This window comes from Lemur catta, chromosome 21 (assembly GCF_020740605.2).
Source record: "Lemur catta isolate mLemCat1 chromosome 21, mLemCat1.pri, whole genome shotgun sequence".
In the NCBI taxonomy this organism is placed as follows: domain Eukaryota; kingdom Metazoa; phylum Chordata; class Mammalia; order Primates; family Lemuridae; genus Lemur; species Lemur catta.
In genome coordinates this window covers 7,088,004-7,099,950 of record NC_059148.1, presented here as the reverse complement: position 1 = coordinate 7,099,950, position 11,947 = coordinate 7,088,004, and the positions used below count along the sequence as shown (strand labels likewise).

At 50.5% G+C, this 11,947-nt stretch overlaps 1 protein-coding gene across 4 annotated transcripts in view; it reads left to right on the top strand.

The window, feature by feature from the left end:
- Window positions 1-3,293: 3,293 nt before the first annotated feature.
- DGCR8 (DGCR8 microprocessor complex subunit) overlaps window positions 3,294-11,947 on the top strand; it is a 40,441-nt gene continuing 31,787 nt past the window's right edge. The window contains exon 1 of one of the 4 annotated variants that reach the window (XM_045535058.1): window positions 3,294-3,480. The gene's annotated coding sequence lies outside the window, so the exon portion shown is untranslated. Of the gene's footprint in view, window positions 3,481-9,573; window positions 9,725-11,947 lie in introns of those variants that run through there. The other 3 variants (XM_045535056.1, XM_045535057.1, XM_045535060.1) reach the window with 3 other exon arrangements.

The following is an 11,947-nucleotide window of genomic DNA, read 5'->3' as shown; positions in this document are numbered from 1 at the left end:
GGCAGGTGTGGACCTGCACCAGGGCTTCCCAGCCTGGGGACGAGCAGGGGCCTCCCCGCCCCGACCACACCGCCGGGGCCTCATGCCCTCCAGGGTTCATTCTGAACTCCGAACAGGGTTCCCAGCAGCAACCCAGCCCACGCCCCCAGGCCCAGGGGGAAACAGGACCCACGTCCCACATGTGTCTGGCTGAGTCAGGGCGACAGGCTCCCAGCTCAGGCGCTGCCCCTGCTGCCAGCACTGCCGCCTGCCCTGTGTGCTGTGCCGGCACCCCGGCGGGCACCCCACCCTCAGGAAGCGCCTCCCTCAGTGTCCCCTGTGTCCCAGAGACCATACCTGCCCAGGGAGAGCTCTCCAAGCCCTGTCACGGCTCCCTCCGCGGCAGCCTGCCCAGAGCTCCCCAGCAGCCTGGGCCTGAGGAAGGGCAGCCTGAGGTGCAGGTCAGGTCGCTGTGTGTTGAGGTGTGTCCTCCAACAACAGGTCAGTGTCCTGCCCCTGGGACCTCAGAGGTGACTGTTTAGAGACATGGGCTTTCCAGAGGGGACCAAGACAGAATGTGGTCACATGGTGGACTCTAATCCAAGATGACAGGGGTTCGTATAAAAAGAGGAAGATTTGGACACAGGGACAGACACGCACAGCGAGACCATGTGTGGAGACTGGAGTTCTGCTGCCACAGCCGAGGCGGCACCAGAAGCCAGAGGGAGGCCTGGGCCTCTCCTGCCCCTTCAGAGGGGCAGGGCCCTGGCGCCCCTGATCTCAGGTGTCCAGCCTCCAGAACTGGGACGGTGAATGTCTGTCTGAGCTGCTCTGTTTTGGTGCTTTGTGACGGCAGCCCGAACAGATGAATGCAATTGTGATGTTTACCTTACAGGCTTGGGGAGACACCATAATGACCCCTTGGTTCCCAGCCAGGTGGAACAGCAGAGCCACGGGCCAGGACAGGACAAGGGACCCACAGGACCAGTGTGTTCTCATGCTGGTGTCACTGCAGTCAGTACCTGGCACTGCTCCTACCTTCACCCTGCTCCCAGCCTGGCACTGTGCTCAGCTCCTGCCCCAAGGCCTTCGCACTCACCGTGCCTCCACTGACCAACTCCTGCAGATGCCCAAATGCACCCTCCCCCACCTCCCTCAGGTCCTTGTTAAAATCTCAGGGAGGCATCCCATTTAAAGTTGCAGGCCGGGCGCGGTGGCTCACGCCTGTAATCCCAGCACTTTGGGAGGCTGAAGTGGGAGGATGAATTGAGGGCAGGAGTTTGCGACCAGCCTGGGAAACAAGGTGAGACCCTTTTTCTACAAAAAATATTCTAACAATATGCCAGGTGTGGTGGCAGTCCCTGTAGTCCCAGCTCCTCAGGAGGCTGAGGCGGGAGGATCGCTCTAGCTCAGGAGTTTGAGGTTGCTGTGAGCTATGATGATGCCACTGCACTCTAGCCTGGGTGACAGAGCGAGACCCTGTCTTAAAAAGAAAAAGAAAAAGAAATACTACAGTCTTCCCTGCGCATGCCTGCTTTGCTTTTCCCTATGGCGGTTAGCACCATCTGACATGTGGTGTGTTTGGATCGTTTCTTGCATGTCTCCGCATCAGAATGGAAGGCAGGGACCTTTCCTCTCTTGCCTGCCCCTGTGCTGAGGCCTGGCCAGGGGAACGCTGGAACCAAGGCTAACGGTGGCAGTGCTTCCCAAGCCCAGGTTTAAGCCAGTCCCTTAAGGCAAGGCCTGTGCCGGTAGGTAGGAGGGTTTAGGGGCCTTGGGAATCCAGGGCCTTCTGGAAGAGCTTTGGACATGCTGCCCAGGAAGGCCTGGGGCCCCAGCGTGATCTAGCCAGTCCTCTGTGCTTGTCACCAGATGGTCTGACTCCTGAGTCCCCAACATGAGTTCTCTTCTCTCCCCGTTCTCAGATGCCCCTTCCCACATAAGCTGCCTCCGCCCTCTGGCCTGAGGTGGGCGCGTTGAGCTGTGGAGGCGTGGAGGCTAGAGGTGTGGGGCAGACCCACGTGCAGGCTGGTCCAGGAGCAGGCGTGGCCGGGGCCTGCCCACGGACTCCCCAGCGCCACGTCTCTTGCTGCCATCTGCCAGGAGACCGCACCATCCTGGCCCTTCAGCAGAGGCCTGGCCCACGGCTGAGCTGAGCTGAGGTGGAAACACGGCGCCTGAGAGGAAAGGGACTGCGCCACTCCACTCCAGCCTGGGATGGGCCGGTGCTCCAGCCTCCAGCCGCCAGTCTGTGGGACTCTGAGGCCAGAGCCAGCCGAGGCCCCACAGTGCAGGCCTCTGTCAGCCGTGCGGCCTGGCCCAGATTGTGTGGGCAGGTCTGAGATCTCAAGTCTGACTGGGGCCGAGGGAGCCCCCAACTCACCAGCCAACCACGTGTGGGAGGTCGCTGCGGCTGGATGGCTGCGTGTCGTTCCTGTGGGCTCTGCCTAGCCTGGCCACGGGGAGGCCGATGCCCCCGCCGAGACCAGGACCCGGACCCTCCAGCACAGCGGTGCCCACTGTGACTGCCCGGTGCTGGGCAGGTGGGAGGGGAGGGGAGGGGCCCGCACAGGCCTCTGGCTTCATCACCTGCAACACCTCCTCTCCTCACTTTATTAACCTTTTTCATTTTGAAATGATTTCAATTTGCTAAAACATTAAAAAAAAGAGCAAAGAATTTCAGTATCTTCCACCCAGTTTCTCCCAATTTTTTTTTTTTTTTTTATAAGAGACGAGGTCTCGTTCTGTCACCCAGGCTGAAGTGGAGTGGCGCAATCATAGTTCCCTGTAACCTCACTCAAACTCCCGAGCTCAAGGGATCTTCCTGCCTGAGCTTCCTGAGTAGCTGGGACTACAGGCGTGAGCCGCAGGCTGTCTAGTTTCCCAAAATAACACTGTACCTGACCACAGCAAAATGATTACAATCAGGAAGTTAGCGTTGATACTGTTAAAGAAAAAGTTACTCAATGACACTTGTTAAAGCATGACAAGGAAGACTCTACTCAGGACCACTGCCATAGGTACAGGGACCACTGCAATAGTGGTCTTGAGAGACTGGGCTCATCTCCGAGCATAGCGCAGGCAAGTGGAGATTTATTGTCAAGAAGCAGGGTGGGGTCTCGGATGGAAAGTGACTAAGAGGAAACATCAAGTTTGGGGGACTCTGGCTCAACTGACCTAACAGATTCCTGCTGCAACCAGGCCAGGGTGACCAGACACCACCCAGGGGACGGCAGGGAATGAGGAGCCTGGTCAGCTATCAGAGGAAACCAGAGGCTGAGGGTAGGTTTCTTGCTAAACTGACTTAGCAGAGTTCTTTGGTAAAACTGGATTTTACAAAAAAGTGTATAGAAGGGCCTACCTAGGAGAAGGTTCAGGAGGCTGAATAACGTTTGGCCAAACAAAGACTCTGTGTCAGTCCCCTTAGTTGGGTCACCTTTTGTTCAGCAAGAGCCAGCTGAATCATCTGCTGGATGGTGCGAGCTGTCAGCCCTTAATGAGGTATGTTTTGTTTCTATTTAAATTTTAATAAAACAAAGACTAATAGTTGGAACAAACTATAAACTCAGTTTCTGAGTCCAGAGGGCAACAGTCAAGAAGAATTCTAGGTACTGGGCCTGAAACATCTTCGGATGGAGCAGGGATGGGCTGTAGCAATCTGACAGATTTCCCTGGTTTGCAGTTTGTATGTTTTGAAGGTTCTCTGTACATCAACTGTTGTGATTTCTCTGAAGTTAATATCAAGTTGTCCAGCTTCAGCTTGCAGGACTTTAGGAAAAAGACAGGGTTTTTTTTTGGTTTTTTTTTGATACAGAGTCTCACCCTGTTGCCCAGGCTAGAGTGCCAGCAACCTCAAACTACTGGGCTCAAGTGATCCTCCTGCCTCAGCCTCCCAAGTAGCTGGGACTATAGGCATATGCCACCATGCCTGGCTAATTTTTTCTATATATTTTTAGTTGTCCACCTAATTTCTTTCTATTTCTAGTAGAGATGGGGTCTTGCTCTTGCTCAGGCTGGTCTTGAACTCCTGACCTCGAGCCATCCTCCTGCTTCGGCCTCCCAGAGTGCTAGGATTACAGGCATGAGCCACTGTGCCTGGCCAGAAAAGGACAGTTTTAATTTTCAGTGGTTCTAAGCCAGAAGGGTGAGAGAGAGATTGGAGATATTAGGTTAGAGAGTTGTAGTCAGATGTTGGAGGAAACTAGAATTCAGGATCCAAGCTAATTTGTAGGGAAATATCAAAACCTCAAAAACAATGAATAGGCTAGATCTGATAATGGGTGCATTATAATTTTCTTCCAAAACATACTTTTTCTCTTTGTAGTCACCTCCATTTCTATCAAAGATGTCAAAGTAAGACTAACTTGTTTATAAAATAAGTTTAGTTTCATTAAACTTGGTCTGATCATTCACATAAGTACAGCAACAATCGTGATTGACCATATAGGCTCTAAGTTTATTTTGCTGAGACTTTTGATAAGGAATCTCAGATAGGACTTTAAAAGCCTCTCCTGGCTGGGAAACCAAGCCAAGGCCTCACGATCATGTTTTGCCTACAATACCTATAGGTTTGGGTGAATTCCTTTCTTTTCAAGGTCCCCAAAATATCCTGAGGTTCCTGGGCTTGACAGGAAGTGACATTCCTTATGTACCTGCAAGGCAACCATGTGACCCACGTATTCAAAGTACCTGGCCATTTTTTCCCCAACTTTTTTGGTTTCATAAAGTCAACCTTAGTTTCCAAAGTTGTCTGGTCATATCTGAAAATATGACATTCCATTCAAAGCCTTGGTAATATAACCATTTCCTCAGTTGTACCCTGTTGCAAAGAGAACAAATTCTTACTGAACTTATGTAAATAACTATATTGCCATAAAAGTGAGACTACTCATGAATAGTTTTTGAATTCTGGAAGGATCAGGTAGGGAGAAAAGGTATTTATTTCATCTTTGTTTACCAAATTATTATAAGCTATAGATATCTTAAAAGAAAAGGAAAAATAAGTTTCCTTGAATCTAGGAAACGAAATATTAAACAGCCAGAAATGTTTCAAACAAAACATCATAAAAATTATCCCCATCAGTTCATTCAGCCCTATGCAATTAATTCTTTTTCTGCATGACCTTGGTTAGCAGTTTCATGAGCCCTTCATTGTCTTCATTAGCATTCTGGAAATTCTTACACAATCCAATGGTATGATCATAAAGTTGCCAAAAGTCTGTATGCCAGAGTACTTGTCAGTCTTTTTTCATGAACTGTTTATGAATGATAAAGACTTAAATTGGCCATGCTTAAAGATCTGATGAGAGTGCATTATAATAATTACACAATTGACATGGAAATTTTGTTATTTCTGTGGCATACAAAATTTTAACATAATTAAACATAATTATGATGGGTAACATTATACAAGACATATCAGATTTCTAGGAATTTCGCACAATCTGGGGAGCACGCATTAATAACATCTATCCAAACAACACTTAAAGAAGGTTTAGTATCACTTATTTGATAATACTTCCCATATATTATAATTTAACATATCAAGCCAATTGGTTTGGCTTTTTTACTCTTTTACAAAGTGAGAAACAAATCTGAGACTTTGCCGGGATCTTCTTGAAAGTCTCAAAGTTCAGAGTCAAAAAGACTTAATTTAGAATTTGATTTTGGAAAATTGTCAAAAATGTCAAAAGGTTTAAAACAAATAGGATTATAGGTCACCGTGAAATGATACTAAGGTGACAAAAGATTTTAAGGGCAACCAAAGTTTCATAGTTGTAAATACAAAAAAAAAAAGAGAAAAAAAGTTACATAATTGTTAAAAAAGAAACCCTAGCTGTTTTAATATTGAGACTTACATTTCTTATATAATCAAAAACCTAATAAAAGACATCACGAAGCACAAGAAATTATCTTGATCACATGCAAAATCTTTGTTTTCTAGGTCAATTATTTAAAAGGCAAAGAAAAATGTTCACATTCTCAAATACTCTAAAAAAATTTGTCATTTTAGCAGAAAAGACCAAATTATAGTTTTGTATCAGTGTACTATTAATACTAATGCTAACTTCAATAGAACCTTATAAATGATTCCATCCAATCTCACCCAGTTTTGACCACACAAGATAATATTTCTTTTCCAAGATTCTTTCCTGTAAACCTTTTACAATTTTTTAAAAATATCTATCGGCACTTTTTTCCCCCTATATTTTTCTCTTTCTCATTTTGGAAGAACCAGTCATTCTATATTGGTATAGAATCAATTACTCCCTTAAAGGGATTTTACAAATTAATTTAGTACTACCATCTGGAGATAGACGAATACCACATATACATAACATACAAACATACATGCATGAACATACAGATAGATGCAAAGATCTTATAGTTTTCATTCTAAAATTTTAGTCATGAGTCCATAAAACACAGTAATAGAAACTCAAGTGATTTATATCCAATTATACTTTTATATGAATTTCACCAGAAGGTGAAAGCTGGACAAATTGTTACCTACTCAGTAACAGCTAAAGCTTTTTGCCAATGTTTTAAGACCTTCTTTTGCCCTGATAGATCATCTTATGGAGGCACTCACTAAATTTTAGGTGAGTGACTGAGGAGACATCTAGCAGCTTTTGAATGTCTCTAAAGCCCACCCAAGTAGAGAAAACATCAATTTCTGCTTCCAAATTGCCTTTTTCTATTTTCAGCCTCAAGTGATTGCTTTTGGGGGCCTATTATGGTTTGAATATTTGTCCCATCCAGAAATCATATTGAAATTTAATCCCCAATGTAGCACTATTGAGAGGTGGGGCCTTGAAGAAGTGATTGGGTCATAAAGGCTCTGCCCTTCTGAATGGATTAATGAATTAATGGGTTATCGTGGGAGGGGAACTGGAGGCTTTATAAGAGGAGGAAGAAATATCTGACCTAGCACACTGACATGCTCAGCCTCGTTGCCGTATGATACACTGTGCCGCTTCAGGAGTCTTCAGAGAGTCCGTGTCAGAAAGGAGGCTACGTGCCCCCTTGACTTTGGGCTTCTCAGCCTTTCAACTGTAAGAAATAAACTCCTTATAAATTACCCAATTTTAGGTATTCTGTTATAAGCAACAGAAAATAGACTAAGGCGGGGTCCCTGAGTCTCTTGAGAACATGTGGCCTAAAGTTCAAGTGACTGAGGGGCTGTGAGGAGGAAGGGGGCCTGGCAGTAGGGACAGAGGACAGAGGGTATAGGGGTTTGAATGGAGACATATCCAAGGATTCCAGTAAACCAGAGGGCAAACTCATGCCAATGAGGAGGAGGTAGGCAGAGTTGGCAGAGCATATAGTCCACAGGGGTTCAAGAAGAGGGGATTCAGGTGACAGAGAGGTTCCCATGGGAGAAGCAGGATCCAATAGAGAGAACAGAGAAGCCTCACAGTGAGCCAGGGAGTAGAGGCGTCCAGCCTGGGGAGTCGGGGAATAATCCCCACCCGGAACAAGAAGACATTCCAGTCCAGGAGATACCTTTCAAAAGAAGCCTGGGACACTAACCCAGCTTCAGAGAGTATATACCTTAAAATCAAAGTCTGTCCTTACCAGCTTGAACAAAAGTTTGTCCAGATCAATGGTTCAGGAGTCTGACTCGTGAATGGATCCCACAGTTAGGAGAGAAGACAAAGGTTGCAAAGATACACACTGAGGGGCCTTGATTCTGAGTTGCAGCACCGTAACTGTTAATGAAAAAAATTATTCAGTACCACTTGTTAAAGTACATATAGCATGGGCAAGTGGGAATTGGTAGCCACAGAACAAGGTAGGGGACAGTGGGTGGAAAATGAATAAAAGAAAACATCAGGGGTAAGGGGGACTCTGGCTAAATTGACCTAACAGGATTCTTGCTGAAGACAGACATCAGCAAGAATGCTCAGATATCACCTGGGGATGGCAGAAGATCAGATACTGAGGGTGATCAGAAATCAAAGTTATATGTGTGGGGGTTTGATGAGCTGTTTTTGTTTTTTTGTTTTTTTTTTAAGATTGCACTCTGTCACCCAGGCTAGAATGCAGTGGCACAATCATAGCTCATTGTAGCCAAAAACTCTTGGGCTCAAGTGATCCTTCCTCTTCAGCCTTCCGAATAGCTGGGATGGCAGGCACACACCATCACGCCAGGCTAATTTATTTATGTAGAGATGGGGTCTCATTATGTTGCCCAGGCTGGTCTCAAACTCCTGGCTCAAGCGATCCTCCAGCCTCTGTCTTCCAAGTAGCTGGGATTATAGGCATGAGCCACCGTGCCTGGCCTAAAACTGGAATTTGTAAGGAAGAGCACAGATGGGCCTAGGAGCTTGACTGAAGCTTGGCCAAGCAAAGAATCTTTTATTAACACAATACTATTAACTAATCTACAGACCTTATTTGAATTTTACCAATGGTCCCACTAACATCCCTTTTGTGAGCATAGAGGGCCTGGATTCCATCTTGCAATTTGTTATGTCTCCTTCAAACAAAGAGGGCTCCTCAGTCTGTTTTTGACTTGAATGATCCTGACACTTTTGAAAAGCACTGGCTGGTATTTTTTTTCCTTTGTCACTCACGCTGGAGTGCAGTGGCACCATCATAGCTCACTGTGGCCTTCCACTCCTGGGCTCAAGGGATCCTCCTGCCTCAGCCTCCCGAGTAGCTGGGACTACAGGTACAGGCCACTTCTTCGGGCTATTGGCTGGTAATTTTGCAGAAGGCCCCTAATTTTGCCTTTGTCTGATCTTTCTTTATTCAGGTTCTGCCTTTTGGGCAGAAATACCCACAAATGAACCTATGTCCTTCTCTTGAGGTCCACAATATGTCCTTTCACTGGTGCCTTTTGTCACTTCTATTGAAGCACAATTGCACATATGTCAAGTGTCGCACTTGCTAAGTTTGGACGCGTATACACTTGCTGGTGACCTAGATAGCTTATTAATATTTGCACTGGTGTCTCCCAGGATTTTTTCCCACTGTAAAGCTATTTTCCTTCTGCAATTAATAAGTTTCTCGGGGGAGAAACTTTGCAACTCTGTATAAAGACACAACAAAAAACGTTTCTCGTATTTCGCCACTATTTTTAGCATCCAGGGTTTCGGTCTGCGGCTGCCGACAGGCGAGTCTCTGTGCCCGCCGTTCCCTCCACGTTTAGACTGGAAAGTGCCGGCTCCACTCCCACGGCCCTCCCGAGGCTGCTGCTGCAGCGTCAGCAAACAGGAAAGCGCCGGCCGAGCACGCCCCGCGCTTTGTTCGCGGTCGCGGTTGACGAACCGACGCCTCCGACTGGGTCCTGCGGGCCCGCGCGGCAGCGCCGCTCCCGGCGTCCCCCGCTCCCTCCTCCCGGCAGCCCTCGCGCTCCCCGTTCCCGGCGCCCCCCGCGCCGCGGTCCTCCCCCCGAGGAGCCCCGCCCGGGCGGCGACCGTTAGCGCGACCGCGGCCTGGCGCCTGGTCCCGCCCGCGCGGCCGCGCTATTGGGCCGCGCGCCGCGGACACGCGCGCCACGCGCCGCCGATTGGCGGGCGCCGCAGCCCGCTCGGCCGGTCCCCCAATGCGCGGCGGCCGCGCGCCCGGATTGGCCGCGCGCCGCCAAGGCCCGCCCTCCGCCCTCCCGGCGCGGCAGGCGGGTCCGCCGCCCCGAGAGCCCGGGAGGCCTTTCCAGATGGCGGCGGCGGCCGCGCGGTGAGGATCTCCCTGCCGGGGTCGGGCTGCGGGCGGCTCGGGCAGGCCGCGGGCGCCGCAGGTAGGTGCGGGGCGCAAGGGGCGCCCCGCGGGCGGGCGGGCTGCGGCCTGCGCGGGGGCTCGACCTGCCTCCCGCCTCCCTCCCGACCGCGGCCGCGGCCCGGGCCGCGCGGAGTCCGGCCTTTGTGAGGCGGCATGGCCGCGGGAGCGCGCGGGGTTCCGCCGGGCCGGGCCGCGCCGGGCGGGGGGCGGGCCCGGGCCGGGCGTCGCCGACACGCGTCGCTGGCCACCCGAGCATAGCGGCCGCTCTCCCGGGGAGCCCGCAGCCGTAGCATCGCTTTCAGGCGGGAAAGGTGTGGACAGGGACCGTGCTCGCCGAGGACCCTGCCGGCTTTAACACAGTTTGGGAACCCGAGAAGTCGCCCAAGTCCTTTTCTCCACCAAACGCTCCCGGATTGAGTGTCACATAGATATTTGGGACATGGTTTTTTTGTAACAATGAGCATGGTATAAGTAAATGGAAGGTGGCAACCTGTTGACAGCGATTCCTGTCAAGTATCGTCAGATGGACTTGGGTTGCTCCCGGTAGGAATTCGATTTGCCGGTTTGCATGCTTGCATGTCCCTTGCTACCTGCCGCACGGCAGGCCCGGGCTGTCGGCTGTTCGAGGCCAGCTGCTAGGCGAGGACCCGCTGTCTCCTAGCCGGACTGGACTCCAGTTGTGGGAGTGGCTCAAACCCTGTTGCAGGCCATCCCTCCCCAAAGGGGGTGAATGGCCAGCCTGGGGTACTGAGTGCCTGGTGTGAGCACAGGATGTGAGGCCCTGTGGAGGGTGACAAAAGGAACGGATGAGGTCATGCTGCACTGGGTTGGGCGGGAGGCTGCAGCATGAGAGGCTTGACCGAAAGGCAGTCTCCACCACTCTGGACCATTGCGGCCGGCGCCTTGATGCCAGCATGGCAAGTGGACTCCAAGGAAGGGCGCTGTCCTAGTGTTGGTTTTACCTGGTGCCAGGGGCCCAGGGAGCCCACTGTGAAGTCTGCTGCTGGCCTGTGGTCCTGTTGACAAGGCAGAGTTTGCCACGTGCATGTGTCAATCAGCTGAAGCAGTGTTGAGGCCGAAGGGTGGGAGAGACCTCCTTTGAGCCCGTTAAGGCCAGGCATTGTGTGCGGAGCACTTTCCAGGGCTTGTTTCACAGTTTCACCGTGACCTTGGGTGGGAAATGTGATTCTGACTGGCCCAGTCTTGGTCTCTCCTGTCACAGCTCCCTTCGTGATCTCATCCAGCCTCCTGGCTTTAATGTCACCTTTCCTTGACATCTTCCATGCCTCCATCTCCAGCCCTGGCCTCCTTTCTGAGCTCCAGCCTGCTGTTTCCAGCTGCCGCTTCCACATCTCCCTGTGTTACTGTGATGCCAAGTAGCCACGTCCAGACCAAACTCCACCTTCACCTGCCAGAACTCTCCCGGGGCCTTTCTGAAGTCCCCTCAGTCTGTCTCTTCCTTACGCCTTCATGCAGCTGTCAGGAAGCCCCGTCAGCTCACCTCCTATTTCCAACAGCAGACCATTTCTCACCACTTACTGTCCTGGTCCAAGCTACCAAGTGAGCCTCTAATTCTCTTTGTTGTCACCCTTGATCCCCACTTCCCACCCCCATCCACCCACCTGTAGTTTTTCTGGACACAGGGTGATTCTTTTAAACTGTAAGGTGGTATAAAAGTGAGGCAGTGTAGACTCCAGCTTGCCTTGGGGATAAGGCAGCGGCACCATTTCTAGCTGTGTGACCTTGAGCAAATGCTTTAACCTTTGTCACAGTGCTGCGTGAGCACTGGGTGAGGTAATGCTTACAGCACTTAGGACGGCCTGCCTGAGGGTGGGCTGCCACTGCTGTCTTTGGATCATGTGGCCCATCTCAAGATAAGAGCCAAAGTCCTGGCAGCAGCCTGGGACACCTACCCCTGACCCACTTGCCCTCACTGACCTGGCCCATTGTCAGGCCTCCTCAGCGCACCAGTCCAGCTCCCACACCATGCTCCCACCCTAGGGCCTTTGCTTTTCCTCTCAGTGTCACCTGGAATGTCCCTTCCTCCCAGCCTTGCTACCTACCTGGCTCACTCTCTGCCGTCAGGTGGATGCTGGCTGCGAGGCCTTCTGTGATCCCCCTTTCTGAAGCTGCCTGCTCTTCCTCAGCCCTTTCCTTGTTTTGTTTTAGCTTGAACACTTCTCAGCATGTGTCACAGTACATGCCTTTCTTAGTTGTTACTTGTCCCTCTCACCCGCTAAAA